This window comes from Cygnus atratus, chromosome 4, assembly GCF_013377495.2.
Source record: "Cygnus atratus isolate AKBS03 ecotype Queensland, Australia chromosome 4, CAtr_DNAZoo_HiC_assembly, whole genome shotgun sequence".
NCBI classification, from domain to species: Eukaryota; Metazoa; Chordata; class Aves; order Anseriformes; family Anatidae; genus Cygnus; species Cygnus atratus.
The window spans coordinates 19,295,581-19,311,543 of NC_066365.1; the positions used below are offsets into that span (position 1 = coordinate 19,295,581).

The 15,963-nt window shown below is 32.7% G+C and overlaps 1 long non-coding RNA gene across 2 annotated transcripts in view; it reads right to left on the bottom strand.

The window, feature by feature from the left end:
* The window catches only part of LOC126913293 (uncharacterized), a 55,995-nt gene that overhangs the window by 12,274 nt on the left and 27,758 nt on the right, over nucleotides 1-15,963 (bottom strand). For both annotated transcript variants that reach the window (XR_007708212.1, XR_007708213.1), the window contains exon 3: nucleotides 3,148-3,200. This is a non-coding gene — a long non-coding RNA (uncharacterized LOC126913293). The remainder of the gene's footprint in view (nucleotides 1-3,147; nucleotides 3,201-15,963) is intronic.

Here is a 15,963-nt window from a genome sequence, read left to right on the forward strand (position 1 = left end):
TTTTTTTTTTTTTTTTTTATCTGACTTGTCCATTGCCCCAGAATATTTTAACCTTCATCACATATCTTATGAAGGGCACAGGTGTGTACAGTAATTAAAATGTGGTACTAAAAGATCTTCAGTGACTGAACCATGACAGAACACTACTGTATATATATTAACACCTAGTTCAAGGAGAGGTTTGTAAAACATCATTTCTTTAAAACAGCAACTGGAACATACAATCATGGTGATATTATCAGCTTGCTATTTGTCCCTGGAAAGCTATGATGATATGGTTCATCTCCCTACAAGTTAATTCTTTAAGATAGCCAGAGTCCTTAGGAGGACTTGAGTTTGGGGAAGGGAGGAATCCAACAGTAAATTCAGGTTTAAAGAAATCATATGACCTACAAATGATGTTACTACTAAATAAAAACTATGTCTGTTTTTCAAAACATGTAAAAGTCCAGGAGTCCTACCATACTTCCAAGCTGGTATTTAAGTCACATATGCTCCTTCTTTGGCAATACATGTTTAAAACAAATTACAGAAGTCTTCTGGTAAGAAATTACCTTATACCAATAAAACATAATTCTTATTAATTACATTTCAGTTTATGAGAAAATTTCTAAGACCTGTATAAATTCCATGACAGCTAAGCTTACACAAACCCCAGTAATAAAAAAAAAAAAATAGTTCCTTTTCAATGTAGATAGTTTAGTCATTACTTTTCTTGTCTTTCTGTGCTTTCCTAAAATTTCAGGATCACTGCTAGACAACACAGACACAGTTCATAAGCTGTGATTGTCAGATTTGTCAGTCAGTGCATCTATTCTAATTTCCTTTGTCGTTCAGCAAATCCTGATACCCTCTTGCAGAAATGCAGTAATTTTTATGCCACTTCAAACTAAATTCTATCTTATGGAATAGCATAAGTGACTTCTGTGAAAGCTTCTATTGACTTTTTATTGAATATGCATGGAAAGTGACCATAAGGGCAATTCATTTAGATTATTAAACAACAAAAAAAAAACATCTTTTTCTCACTTGTGCAATGTATTTCTGAAATAAAAATATATTTAATGATAAAAATGGAATGAAAAGATGAAATCAAAGCTTTATTCTTTTTTCTTTTGAAAAAATGTTAATTTAATAGGCGCATATTATTTAACTTCTGTTAGATCTTCTCCAAAATATACTTTTGATGTTTATTTTCTATTCATTTGAAAAAATATGAGTGGAATATTACAATAACATTTTTATGTTTTGTTTGAATCATAATTTATTAGCAATCAACAATTACAATTAAAAATATTCTTGAATTTCAAAACTTTGTGCAATTAAAAATGTTCTGGTAAAAATTTTCTTGTTAGTTTTTTGGCTATGTGTTGTGGCTCAGTTTAAAGAGGGGAAATACACAAATACAAGAGCTTAGGCGTTGTCTTCAATTTTTTTTTTTTTTAATTGTTAAATAATATCTTAAAATTATGTTTTGGTCACTAGTAAGGTTTTCTTTTTTTTCTTTTTTTCTTTTTTTTTTTCTTTTTTTTTCCAGAATTGCTTAAGATCAAACAATTGCGTACTACTAGGTTTCCCAGCAACAAAATCTACTCTGCTACGAACATGCCTTTTAGCAACAGAGTTCAAAATATCGAGTCAAATGCCACAAATTGGTGTCAAAACTTTACATCTTATCATCTGCTTGTTAATAAGTCCATCCAGACAGCAGATGATAGTCTAAACATTAATAATTCATTTTTTGTTCTGCTTCATAATTCAATTCATCTTCACAGTGGACATCACAGAGATCTTTTTTGTATTGTCTTGAAATGTGGAAAAGACGGAATAAATAAGGGATTTAAACTATCATGTCTAAGGAAAATACAGAGACTGAAATATTGTTCTAGAACATAAATTTAAACTCTCTGAAAGTTTCTGTAAACTCTCTTTCCAAACCTGATGTCAGGATAAGAGGAAGAGAAAAAAAAAGAATATTATTTGCAACCTTTTTAGTTTCCTTCTGGTGGGAGCTGAAAGTACAGAAGTAATTTACCTGTCTTACGTTTACATAATTAAATGATGATGAAGCAGCATTCCTGATCAGGTCTTGTCTTGAACAGCTTTTATGATTTCATGGCATTATGGGGAGTTTAGTAAAATATTCCTGCAAGTTGTGCTCTCAGAAGCTGGTGCTTAACTGGACTTTAGTTTTAAATTAGCTAGAGGCCTTTAGGCACAAAGCCTAACTATTTTAATGATTCTTTTTTTTCTTTTTGAAGATCAAGATCAAGTAAAACTTTTTGTTCAGACAAAATCCCACTAGTGACCAAAACTAATTTTATGACATTAAAAAGTGCATTCTAAATCCACTTATTACACTTACAGCTTCTCTTGTCAAGTGTCCTTAGCAAACAGTATCTCTAAGCAAAAAGCTCATACAAAATGAACTGATCCAAAGAAGGAGACATTTCTTCTACTAATGAGAACCCAAGGCACCATTTAAGTTTAGGAAACCATCACATGGTTTAAAACTATCATTTTAAGCATGAATAGAAAAGTGTTTTAAACCAATCTATTTCACTGTAATATCAACTTTTTTTCCTGTCCTCCTGCTAATATTTACATTAAAATTTAAGCTTTGTATTATCTTACTTTTGCACAGGGTAGAAGTCTTTAATGTTGATCTTGTCAGTTTTCTGGAATTTCACTGGATGGCTTTGCTAACCTTCCCTTCTGCCATCCTGTCAAACTTTTAAAAGGAATTAAATTGCTGGCATAGTAAAATACAGAATACCTGAAAGGTTAATGCAGTACAGCAAGTGCATAATATATTGTACTTGAAAAGTTTAATGTCCTATTCACAGAACAAGAATTGTAACAAGGACAAAGAATGACAAAAATTAATCAGTTCTCATGATGATGCTCATAATAAGAGCAGAAATGGTTGCTGAAAACATAATACTTTCAAAGGGCTCATTTAAAATTGCAATCCTAAGTTCCTCCTTGTATTGTGGAAGAGTAGATAATGGTCATTATCAAATGAAAACAGAAAAGAAAAAAAAAAAAAGGAAAAACTCAGTGCTTTGAAAAGTATTCATTATAAGTTACGAATCATTCTAAGAGCTTGGCTATTGTGGCAGAACTTTATTTTTATAAGAAACTTACCTTTTGGTAGGTTTTATTACAGCTTAGCATTGATGGATCCTATGCATCTTACTCTGAAAAAGAAAACAGACAATGTCCATTTTAAAACAGAAAAGTAAAATAGTTAGAATTTTCTGTCTTTGTTTCTAAATTTGAGTAGATGATGGTGTAAACCCTATATATGAAAACTGGTAAAAATGTGATGTTTTATGGGGTGCTTGCTTTTTCTCTCCAAAATGAGCAGAACCTGTTTGAAACTTTGGATGCATTTGAAACAACACCAGAGGTCCAAATGCAGGAGAAAAAAAAATGTTATCCCATTAATTGTAGAGGAATAACACCACTTTACACACAAAGCTGACTTCACAAATAAAAAATTTATATTAGAATCTTAGAATTACTTCCAAAAGATCTTTTATTCCTGGTCAAAGTGTTTAGTCCCTCTAAACAGTCCCTCAGTAGTAGTTGCTTTTTCTGAACCTGAAGGCACTACCAAATCTTAATGATACAATCCATTTTTCTTTAATCTTTGTTCCTAAATTGTCAAGTCTAAAACTGGGAACTAATATCAAAATTAAAAAAAAAAAAAAAAAAAAGGCTTTATCTTTTCCAACTCATTCACTGAATTGAACCTTCGTTGAAAGGCAGCAACTTATCTGTACCTATATTCAGTGGAAAACCACAGTGCATATGAAAAATCAGTCACTGGTTTGGTTCAGCCATGAAAAATATTCCATCACAACTGCTTATGGTACTCCACTCCCAGTGGAGAAATAAACAAAACTGATATAGTCTATTTAAGGATGTATATTCAGCATGCCGATGTAGCTTGTGGTTTCCTGAACATCCTTTTCATCAATAATGAAAAATGAAATAACAAGAATTTATCTAGCTTTTACAGTTTTTTTTTTTTTTTTTTAATCAATTTTGTCTACCTCTTGCCTACACTGAAGAAAGGACCAAAATAAATTTTGGGTTTCTAAACCTCTGACTTAGATTTCTAGCAACCTGCTACTCCGAAGGTTAAAGAATATACTTTAAGGAATGAAGAAGAATGATGGCTTTTTCACATCTCCGGCCTTGAGTGGGAAAAGGATATAATTATACAAGTGGAAATAAGAAATCAGAACAAATGTAATTTCCCTGTCTTGCCTCTCAATTTCTATTGCAAAACTGCTTTAGCTGCCTTGAGGCAAGTGAGAAGATCCAAGCAATTAACTGTCCCTGCAAGACAAGGGAAGGCAGAACATCTTGTTGATATACTTGCCTTTCGTTTACTTTTCCCAAACCACTTTGCCTGTTTAAACCCAATCTTGCCTGTGTCTATTGTTGCTGCTTTCATTTCCCACTTGCCTCTTTCTTTTCCTACTGCCTTCATCCTGCCCGTTGAAATGATCAGCATTTTAATAGTCTGTATTGATACTGCAATGTTATCATTGGGTTTCTAAGCTCTTATACCACAGAGATTAATGGGGTAAAGGTGAGCTTGTTGTTTAACTGTTAGACAATGTTTGTATTTGCAAGCACTGCATGAAAGATGTTAGAAATTAAGTTATTTGGGACAATACGAACAAATTCTTTTGTCAACATAAATATACTATTGGAATATATTTTTGACACTTGCCAATTCTGCCAGCTGATAGCTGACCGAATCATTAATAAACAACATCTGTAGAAATATGAAATTCTCAATAATTGACTAATTCTTTCTTAAAGACACTATTTTCTTTATTTGATGGAACCACCAAACAACATTGCAGCCTGAAAAACTAGTACAAATATTTTAGACTCCCTTTACACTCCCTTATTTTTCACTGTTTTTCTCCAGAAATCAATTTAAAACCAAAGTTTTCAGGTGAATAATCCATGTGACTAACTCTGAGAAGATTGTCTTCATTATTTTGCTGTGGAGCCAGATGATTTTCTATTCCCTTTTCCTAGGGTCTGCTTGAGTCCTTGCCCTAAAATTAAATGTTACTTCAACAATCTACTTTCTGAAATACTCTTTCTAATAATTCCATACACACACTCAGTTTATACTCATATCTAGAAGTACTGTGCATTTGTATTTAGTATGTACATAGGATTAAATGTAGTTTATTCCAAATTTTGCCAAACTATGTGCTGTGTTATTCATGACCATCAATGTTAAGTGCTGTTTTCTGGCAACATTGACCTTGGTGTGAAAAGCATCACATTTTCTCAAAGTAACAAGTAAACTTTCATCTAAATTCTAGGGCCAGTCTTGAGGGAAAATAACAGGTATGTTTTTCATTGAAATAAAACTTTTTGTTGTATATATGCTTCAGCTCATTTTCATTTAATGTTCTCAAAAAGAACTGACTCGTTTTTAGCCACATTTCTCCTATTGACACTAAAGGGAGTTGTGCAACTACTGAAGTTTACAACCCATTAAATACCCAAATGAAAATGTAAAACACTTTAGTTTCCTACTGCTGTACCTCAATTCAATAAAATTTGCTGAACTTTTGCTGCACTGATGACAGTGAGAGTTTTGCCACTGGTGTCAAAGAGGTCTAAATTTTACTCAGTATATCAATTACCTTTGCAGAAACAGTTACTCTGTTTTTGGCACGTTCTTTAGTTCTTTAGAAAGAAATGAACTGGATATGTAGACTTTTGAGCCAGGAAGACCATGCACTAACTCTGTTGCATGGTAGGCAAACTTAGCCTTACTTTGGTCAGAATGCTTTCAGCATCAGTTTGTGCTTACGTTACTGAAGATGTAGTGAGACGACTGGGCAAAACGGGTGAAAACAAAAGTGGCCATGCTGGACAGAAATACTCAGTGTTTCCATGGTGCCATGTTACTTACGATACTAAGATGGAGTTGCTATACATTCCCAATAGGAGGGGTATTCTTGCTTTAATTGTCCTTTCTCTGGTTGCACTCCACAAATTGATGAAAAGTATTGTTAAAGATGAGGTAAGATCTTGACATTGTCCTAAATGCTCACCAATGCTTGCTAATCAAAAGAAGATAGAATATTCTCATATATGTTTTTGAATTTATTTATTTATTTAATCTCTGCCTTACTCTTTTCTTTGTCCCATTTAAAGGTATTTGCATTCAGATAGGTAATAAGGACAATATGTTCTCACGCATACCTGTGATTTTCTCTGTTTATCTGTATCAGCAATAATATCCTACCAAGCTGAAAGAATGGAGTGATTATTTTTCCATTTTGACATTACATCCCGCCAAATAGAGAGAAGTTGAATAGAAGAGAGTTACTGTTATACTTTATTCACCAGAAGGGCATAAGTCATTTTTGTTGGTATAGCCATATTATAATTGAAGACTAGAAAAAAAAATCTTTTTAAATAGTTATGAACTCAGCTTAAATCATTTCAGGTTCAAGGGAAGATGCATTTTAGAACAATGAAGCATGCATTTGTTAAGTAGTAAAGATGACCGTCATATAAGATACATCTTAAAATGCACTTATTATCATAGTTTTCAACATAAAAATATGTCTTTTATCACCTTTTCTCCTTTTAAAAGACAGGACTTGCTTCATACATTGATATATAAAAAGGTACACCAACAGAGACAATTAATGTTTAAATTTCAGTAAATATTACGACAGATGTAATAAGTAAAAAAGACTTCTCTCTTTTCCTCAATAGTGATAACAATAGCTCCCAAACCATCCTCTCAGTTTGTCTATGTATACACATAACTAGTGAAATTCAAAGGTTAGAGATTAGATGAATCCCAAATGAAATCATAAAATCTAAATCTAAAAAAAAAAAAAAAAAAAGTAAGTTTTACACAGTGGCATCTTGATTATCCTAGAAGACATTAAATGTTGATTGATCTTACAGTGGGTGGAAGTAGAAAGGAAAAGCTGCAAGTGACATAATAGCTAAGTAACTTTCCAAATTTATAAATCAGCTTTACAGATAGTTTACTCTCCTAGCCAATTTAAGCAGTGATTGTTTGATGACTTACTGGTATTTTTTGTCTCTTTCTCTCTAATACTTGAAAACATTTATCTTTAGATTGCATTAATTCATTTATTATTATTATTTTCTGTGCTTTTATTCTCCTGGAACAAAGATAAATTTTAGGTGAAACAAGGAGAAGAGAATCCTGGAAATGGTTAGAAATATAACCCAGAGGATTCATTTCACTCATGAACTAGAAATAAGTATTAAAATATTTTCTGCTGTGATACCCATGATACTGGGTGTTCACAGTGAGGAATCTTCTTTTTAATCTAAAGTAACATTTTGAAAGATCTTTTCCTAAAGGAAATCTGAGAATTCATTTTGTTGCGTGCTAGGTCACAGTACTGGGTGAACACTCAGCCTTTCATTGCAGTGCCAGAGGAATGCAAGAAAAAAATCTAACCCGAAACCTTTTCTATTGCAGGCAGGCTTATTGATTTTGCTTTTAAATAGGCCTGGTGATCCATGGAAAATACACATATTTTATCTTTCACATTCTCCATCTGTACTATGGTGAAATGTCAGCTGCAGAAAACTTCACAATACACCACATCTTCAAAATAAATAAATAAATAAAAAGACACTTTTTTTTTTTTTTTTTTTTTAATTTCTGAATTAGTGTTTGCTCAAAGGTAGAGAATTAAAGTACCTCTAAGCCACTGGCCACTGCAGAGTGTGGACAGATCAGAGATTAGCACTGAGCTGTGGCATCTCCATGATTTTTAATGCCTTCTGCCAGTCCAAGGCCATGACCAGATACAGGTCAGGTGCTCTGTCCCACACTAAAATGTGAGTAAAGAGTTAGGATGTCTAACATTATCACATTACTGAAACCAGACATGAGATTTGTAGAGAGCTAGATGAAAGAGGGCAATCGATTCTGATTTTGGTTAAGGACAGCCCTGGGACTGTCCCTGTGAGGAAACCAAACCAAACCAAACCAAACCAAACCAAACCAAACCAAACCAAACCAAACCAAACAAAAACTGAAGGTAAAGTTTATGTGCTCTTCAGAGTTGTGGACTCCCTGTGCCTCTATGTCTATACGTCTGTTCTCTGATGTAGAAATAAGACATGCTAGGTTGCTGTTACTGAGTGAAAAATTAAACCAAGACAGGTTTTAAAACATTATTCTCTTCTTTACAAAATATACACTACAAGATCCCACAGAGAAGTAACGAATAAATCTTCAATTGTATGCAAACTTTTGTACAAATGTAGATATTTTCTGTGTAGCACCTCTAATCATCATGCAGTCACCAGCCAAGGCAATCTCAGAAATTTTTCAGTGGAACTGAACTGAAGATAGTATTAATTGTTGCCTGTTGTTGGCTTCTTATTATTTAGGGCAGAAAGCAACTATGCATTGTAATATAATGAACATATTTCAAATCCATTGCTTTTCTATAACAGGCAGACAATAGATTTAATGTGGTTTCCATTCATCTTAAGTGAATTCTGTGTAGTTAGCTAAAATTAAGTATTTATATCACAATACCTGAATAGCTGTATTTTTAAAACCTACTCTGCATATATGGAGTATATTTGAACTATTTAGTAATATAAAGTTATCAATTTTCTATGTTCTTTCAGTCTTTTTAAAAGTTAAATATGCATACATATACCTATATACACCTTCCCATACTTACAAAAACTCATGATGTACAATCATATGGCATAGAACATATGCAATTGTGGGTACACAGGTAATATATACACACACAGAAATCCAATGCATACTAAGTAATTATTTATGTATTTCTATAATGCATATTTACTACTTTGTACAAGTATAAGCGTATATGATAACTGCACATCTATCTGTACATATTTAGAAAGATTTTATCAATCTGTAAATCCACAGCCACATAACAGTTGTCTAATATTAAAGAAACCTTTGTAAAAATAAGAAAACAGTCTAATTGCATTTCCTAAGCCCTTTGGACTATTTCACTTGGACTTTGCCACACACTAATTAAGTGGCAGTCTGGGATTACCATTTAGATTTTGGTGCTAAGAATGTGTAAGAATATGACTGAGCTTGTCACTTACTACACTATTCTGAATCTCTTAAAACAGACAAGTTATTCAGTAGTCTAGGCTTGTATCTTCTTATCACAATTTATGGGAGCACATACATACTGTTTTAAAAGATGAAATAAAAATAGTAACATTACTAACATTTTATATCCTTCTTGTCTCTTTTGCTCTTTTTATTTCCTTTTCTTTTCTTTTTTTCTCCTTCTGGAAAAATATCCTGACTCATTGCCAAACATCTTATGTTTGTTTATGCTTTTATTTATTTTTATTATCCTTCAATTTGCCTCTATGAGTGAGAGTTTGTATGGGTTCAGAAAAAGGATGAGAGAGCACAACTGAGGAAATAAGGCCCATTCTGCAAATAATGAAAGGTATAACCGCTCCTTCCCCACACAGGAGCAAATTCATCAGTTTTGACTAAAATACAGTGACAATTCTGTCCCTTCCATGGTGCCAAGGTCAGGCAGTGTTTCACAGAGGAATCATAGTTGTTGAAAAAACAGTTCCATTGTCACTAATTTGGTTTGGCTATCAGGAACAACATTAGAAACTGAGCTTTCCTGAAAGTGGCTGTGCTTAGCAACTAACTATTAAACTGTATGGCCTGCATTTTCTACATGCCTTTCATATTTTTCCTATTTAATATGTTCTACAGCTCGGAAAAATCTCATCTTCTCAGCTCACAGCTACAAGCTACTAGTCTGGAACCAAGATTAAATCTAAAAAATGTCAAATATAATGAAAAAGATCAGAGGAGGAGACTGGATGGCTTAGTGGGATGGAAATGTTTTATGAAGTCTTTCACCTTTAACTCACTGTTCTGAATCATCTGCAGTCAGTAGTCACTGAGACTTTTGAGCATTTGTTAGTTGTTAAGTGACCTATGCTAAATAAGTTGTTAGTCTCAGCTGAGTTCCTCAAGACTGGTGTCCATAACATAGAAAAACATAACATCTGACATTGATATAATTTTATATCATCATTAGTAAATTATATTAGTATCATATTAGTAAAGAATGTAAAGGTTGAAGAATGATGTATATTTCCCTAAAAGGAACTTATATTTCCATTTCACTAGGACATTATTAATGATTGCAAATTACTGATATTATTGTGCAGACATTTTCTGCCCTTAACAAATTAAGTTAAAAAGAGCTGGCAGCCATTTGCTGAATTCAAAAAAATTCAGGAACTATATCAGATGATGATGACTGTTTATTTGTTTTCCTCTGACTCCCTAAGCAGTTTTGAACAATACACAGAAATAGAGTTAGGCATTGTCCAGAATCTCTGGACAAGAGATTTAGTATAATTTACCAATGATTATAACGATTCACAGCATTTATTTCAGAAAAAGACTTGGTGATCTGAAATGTTTTCTGACTTAGCTATTCTAATTTCAAACTTTACAAGATAAGAAAGATTATTGTTTTAAATGGGAAAACAGATTCTTCAGTAGATATGAAATGTTTTCATCCTTTAACTAGGATGAAAAAAAATTTAACCAGAAAGTAGTAGAAATGTCTCTTGACTCTACAGAATCTTCCACTGCATTTAGTTAAGTTAAGGAACAGGAAAGAAGACTGATGCCTGCATGACAATTTTTTAGCACTTTCAGAAACTTACCAAATATCCAAGGCATGCAAAGATTACTCCTTCCTTCCCTCCTGCCTCCTTTACTCCCTTCATTCTTTCTCTCTATATATACTAATGCCAGGACTTCTGTCCCTGTTCTTCCTCACACTATCTTCCTTTCTCTTTTGGTAGTTCTCCAAAGATGTCAAAATGAATCAATTTCTAAACTTTACAAACAAATAAAAATTTACAAGGGAGTTAATACAATTCTCTGCTATATGCCCAGGTAAATCTCTTTATTTACTCTGCGATTTTAAGAGGAAGTCTTTAGCAAATCTGTAGCATAAAAACAGGAAACGTTTTATCAGGCAGATATTAGTGTAGTTTCATCAAAAGGATAATAGAGACAAATTTTTTTTCTTCTTATTTTAACAAAAAACAAATTTGCTGTGTGCATTCATCCACTTTAAAGTCTATTTGTTTCAGTAATTGAAACAGATCTCTGGATGTTATGATAAGCCCAGAGGCCCTCTTAAGGAAATTAACCTTTAAATTGCAGTTCTGTCATGTTTTGCTGTCGTATCTGGTGTGTCAAAACAAGTTAGAAAATATTGTTGTTGTTGTTGTTGTTGTTGTTATTATTATTAATAATAATAATTATTATTATTAATGGACAAGAAGAGCCTGAAGGTCAGGAAGCCAAAAGTACTGGAAGCAACTGCAAAAAGAATTTAATGCATGTATGAAGTTAAATTAAATACACCCCCTAAAATATGTATATTTATATACTTTTTTTTTTTTTTGGAACATATCATAATGTAAAAACTTATAATGTTGGTGAAAAAATGTAAAAGATAGTGTTTTACACATCAACATGTGCTGATGTCTCTAATATGTATCCAGAAGAAAGGGTTTCCCATTTTCCTGGGGAAAATGTCTTCGAGAAGTGGCTATCAATTATACCTATAGAGATCAGATTTAAAAAACAAAACAAAACAAAACAAAACAAAACCTTCATGTCTAAAATAAATACATAAAAAAATTATTCACAAACGTTAAGGAAATACTGCACATCTCTATCACACAACTATCATTCACAATTTGTTAAAGCAAGACTGATATCTGAGTTATGCAAAATCCTGATGTGGTCTGTAAAAACAGCACTGGGGGTAGCATCAGTTTTCGAAGGCAACATCACTTCAGAAGTTAAAATCCAATCTTTCTTTTCTCCTCTTTTCCCTTTCCCTTTTCCCCCTTCTATTTTCCTCCCTTTCCTGTTTCCTTCTGTCTCTGGTTTCCATTTTTCCCTTTTCTTCACACATTCAACTCATTAGTTGACAGGAGAATAGCTCCCTGTATTTTGCATCTCTTTCATAAGATTAGCACCCCTTTGTTGGCTTCTCCTGAACATTAAGTGTTTGTTCTGTGTGTTTGTTTGTTGTTGTTGTTTTGATTTTATCTTGTTTTGATTTTGTTTGTTTGTTGTAGGAGAATTGTAGTGTTTTATCTCCAGCACTACCAATTTTATTATTTCTCTCTTGTGTTTCAAGTTATTTTCTGGTCTATTGTTAAAAAGATAAAGGGGTTGACCTTAAGAAAAAGTAAGAAGTAGAAAAATAGAAAACACCCATTGAAGAATTAGTTCTGGTGGACCTTGCACAGTAGCAGTAGGAAATAAGTCGCATATAATGAAATATAAAAAGAAGGTCAGGATTTTTTCCTACCCCCAAAGATTAATATGTAGGAGAGCATTAAGACAGCCAGGACAGCTCCTTTTCTTGCTGAGTTGGTGTTATTGGTTGACTTCTTTTCTTGCTGGTCTTTAATCTTTTCTTTCTTGCAGATTGCATACTTTTTTCTACTACAGATAATAAATATAATTATGCAATATAGAATATACGTACTCTAACCAGGTCCTTGAAAAACTTCTGATCTAAGAGCTTCTGAAAAATCTGTAATTTACAAGAAACTCTTTTTACAAAGGAGAATAAACAGGATGACTCATCATAAATGCTAGAGTACAATTCATTCCCGTACTTCAACAAAGGCAGGGCAGTTTAGAGAATATATAAACTAAGTTAAAGGATCAGTTGTATCAGATTTTAATGCCAAGGCTGGTCTGGAACAGAGAGTGGAATATGGAATATTAAAGTTATTTGCATCTATATTAATCCTTGGTCTATGTGTTACTGTATATTCCCTGAAGAAATCAAGGGTAAATTAAATAATTTGCCCAGAAGTTTATACATTCACATTTGTGCATGTGATATTTTTCAGTCTATTAAATTCTCTTGCGTGTTTCTTTCTTCAAACGTATCATTTGTAGAAAATATTTAACTAAGCTTCATTAAGTAGAATATTCAAGAATCAATTAACATGACAGTTTTAGAAATAACTTGTGAAATGAAGCAGAAACATCCTTTTTGAATGAAAAAGATGATCAACACTAACAGTCAACTCACACTATTTCTTATTCCTCGTATTTTACATTGTCTCATCACTTCCCTTCCTCTTGTGCTATTGAAGGATTCAGAGATTATCTCAGTATTGTGATCTGGCATATTCAAAGAAAATGCATGATGCTTTGCACGCAGAAAACAGAATATTGCTGACAGGTTGTAGGTATTTATGTGTTGCTCTGCTAAGAACTAACATTGAGCATCTATCTATAAGTAAAATAAGCCATAAAAACTGATAATTTATATCACAATATTTTAACATTATAATATCATCTTGTGATGTAGAAATAGACTGTTACATATTTAGATTGTGTTATGTGCATTTAGCTTTTAATCTTCACATTACAGCTGACATATCAGAGCCATCCATACCCCTGTGCCAAAGAGAAAGAAAAAATTGAAATTCTAGTTAAGTGCTGGGTAAACACTTCCGTGTGGCCTGACTCCAATATCAACACTTCATTTTAATGATAACGGCAGCTCTGGTGTTCATTCTAAAATCCTTAAATGTACTTAACAACCTGTTTATGCTTGGAGTGTATTGAGTTTATGGGGACAGCCAAATGAAACAGATAAGTGTATTATGTAAAACCATATTCTGAACTGCTTATTCTAGTGGTTACTATGCATCTGGAGTAAATCCATAGACTGTTATTCTTGGGTTTCATGCATTTTAAATAAAGCAGATTTATTTTAATTTAGAAGCAGACAACTGTGGGAAATAGAAAGGTTTTGAAAGCACAGTTGTAGAATAAGCATTGTTTGAAAAGGTATAGTCATCTTAAAATCATCATTAATATTTAATGTGTCCAAATTTCTCTTGCATGCTGGTTGTCTGCTGTTTCAGCCATGGATCAGCAGCTGCAGTTATTAAGGCTCTCTACTCATTCATATATTAAAACTTGGTTTAACACAATGGCACTATTTCCCCTGTTATTCAACAAACCACTTTCTGGAATGAAATCAAAGAATCAAAGTCTGGCTTATTCTGAATATGTATGTGTGTAGCAATGCATCTATTTTATTTTTGTCACCTGTAGCACTTCAAAATAGTCTACCACTATTGCATTTGCAAATGCTATTTTAAAATGGCCAGTCCCTATTAAAGGCACTGTCAGTCTCATTTTTCTATATGTGAAATCATTTCTAGATGATTTATAATAATATTTGGAATCTCATAAAAGAAATTGTTTTTCTGTGTAAATGCTTTCTTTACACAAGACATTTACTACACCTGGATTTCTCTAGCAGATACATTCAGCTCTTCCGATAGCATTTTTTAACAGTAAAAAAATAGATATACTTTTACCAAAAGAATATTGTGAAGAGATGTAAGGAAAGGGACTGGTAATATCTGTAATACTATTTTCCTAGTTCAAGTGCCTTTAATTGTGGAAAAAAAATATAAATAAATTAGTTTTTAAGACATTTGGACTCAAGCAGGAGGTTTCAGACTACATTTTCTTATCAAGTCCAGAGTTGTACTTCTTGATGTGAGCAGCAGATTGATTAAAAACCAACAAGCAAGCAAACAAACAAACATACAAAAAAAATAAAAACTTGCATCGGTACAAAGAAACAAGTCTCCCATCTCTCGCTTTCATCACTCTGTCCAAATTTTACTACTTCTATCATTTATGTATGTGTCCCGATAAAATAAGTTTAAGTTACTAGTACTTTAAAGCTGGAATCAAATATTATGCTCGTTAAACTCTTGTTATAAAACAAAACCACTAATCTTTTGTCAATATATCCTGTCCTGAAGCAAGTAGAAGGAATTTTATTGACTAGATTTTTTTTTTTTTTTTAAGGAAGCAGATTTATGACCTTCAATAAGAGCACAGAGAAGTCTGAAGAAATTATAGATGCAGGCAGGTATGTTACCTGGGGCATATTTACATGGTAAATATCTGCAGGAAAACAATCATGTGAGCTAAACAAGCAGTAAGTAGAGAGAATCATGAGAACACAACTTTTGATTCACAACTTCTGCTTCCCTTTCACAAGAGAACTAACATGACAAAACTAAAACTCTCTTTCTCACTCTCTCTCTTTCTCTGTCTGTTTGATTTTATGGTACAGAAGCTGTGACTTTTACCCCTTAGGCACAAAACAGTTTTGATACACAAGGGAAAATACAAATACTGAAAGGGAAGAACATCAAGTTCCCTTTCATTAAGAAACTGGCATGCATACCATGCAAATCTCCTGCAGATTTGCACACATCTTGTTCTCAATGGGAAGAAAGTGTGCAAGCTCCTTTGAATGAAAAAAAACAAAAACGAAAAAAAAAAAAAAGAAAATCAGAAAGTCTGAGTGTAATGATGTAATGATGGGTAGCAGAGACAGCTCATCAGCAGCCATAAATTACAAGACAAATTCAAAAATTTAAATCAGCCTGACTACTTTCCCTTCTAACTAGGACTGGTGCTACTAACTACCCAACTCTACAATACCGGAAATAAAAAAGATAATAATAATAATAAAAATACTTTTACTCCCCTAGTTATGTATCCATAGCCTTTATTTGCAAATCATCCATGGATTTCAGTAAGGTTACTGTTATCAGGATTAAGAGAAGCACAACCTGTTCCAAAGCTAAAAGCAAAAAACAAGCCCTTTTAAAACAAAAATCCTTTATGCACTTGACTGAAGTAGATTCTGATTCCACTTTCAGGTTCATAAAATAATTCAGTGGACAAATTCTGGAATTCAGCTTCAAGTAAAATCATTGTGTGGAATCAACAAATTTTCACAGATTTTTGTAAAACCAGATATTGTTATTTTG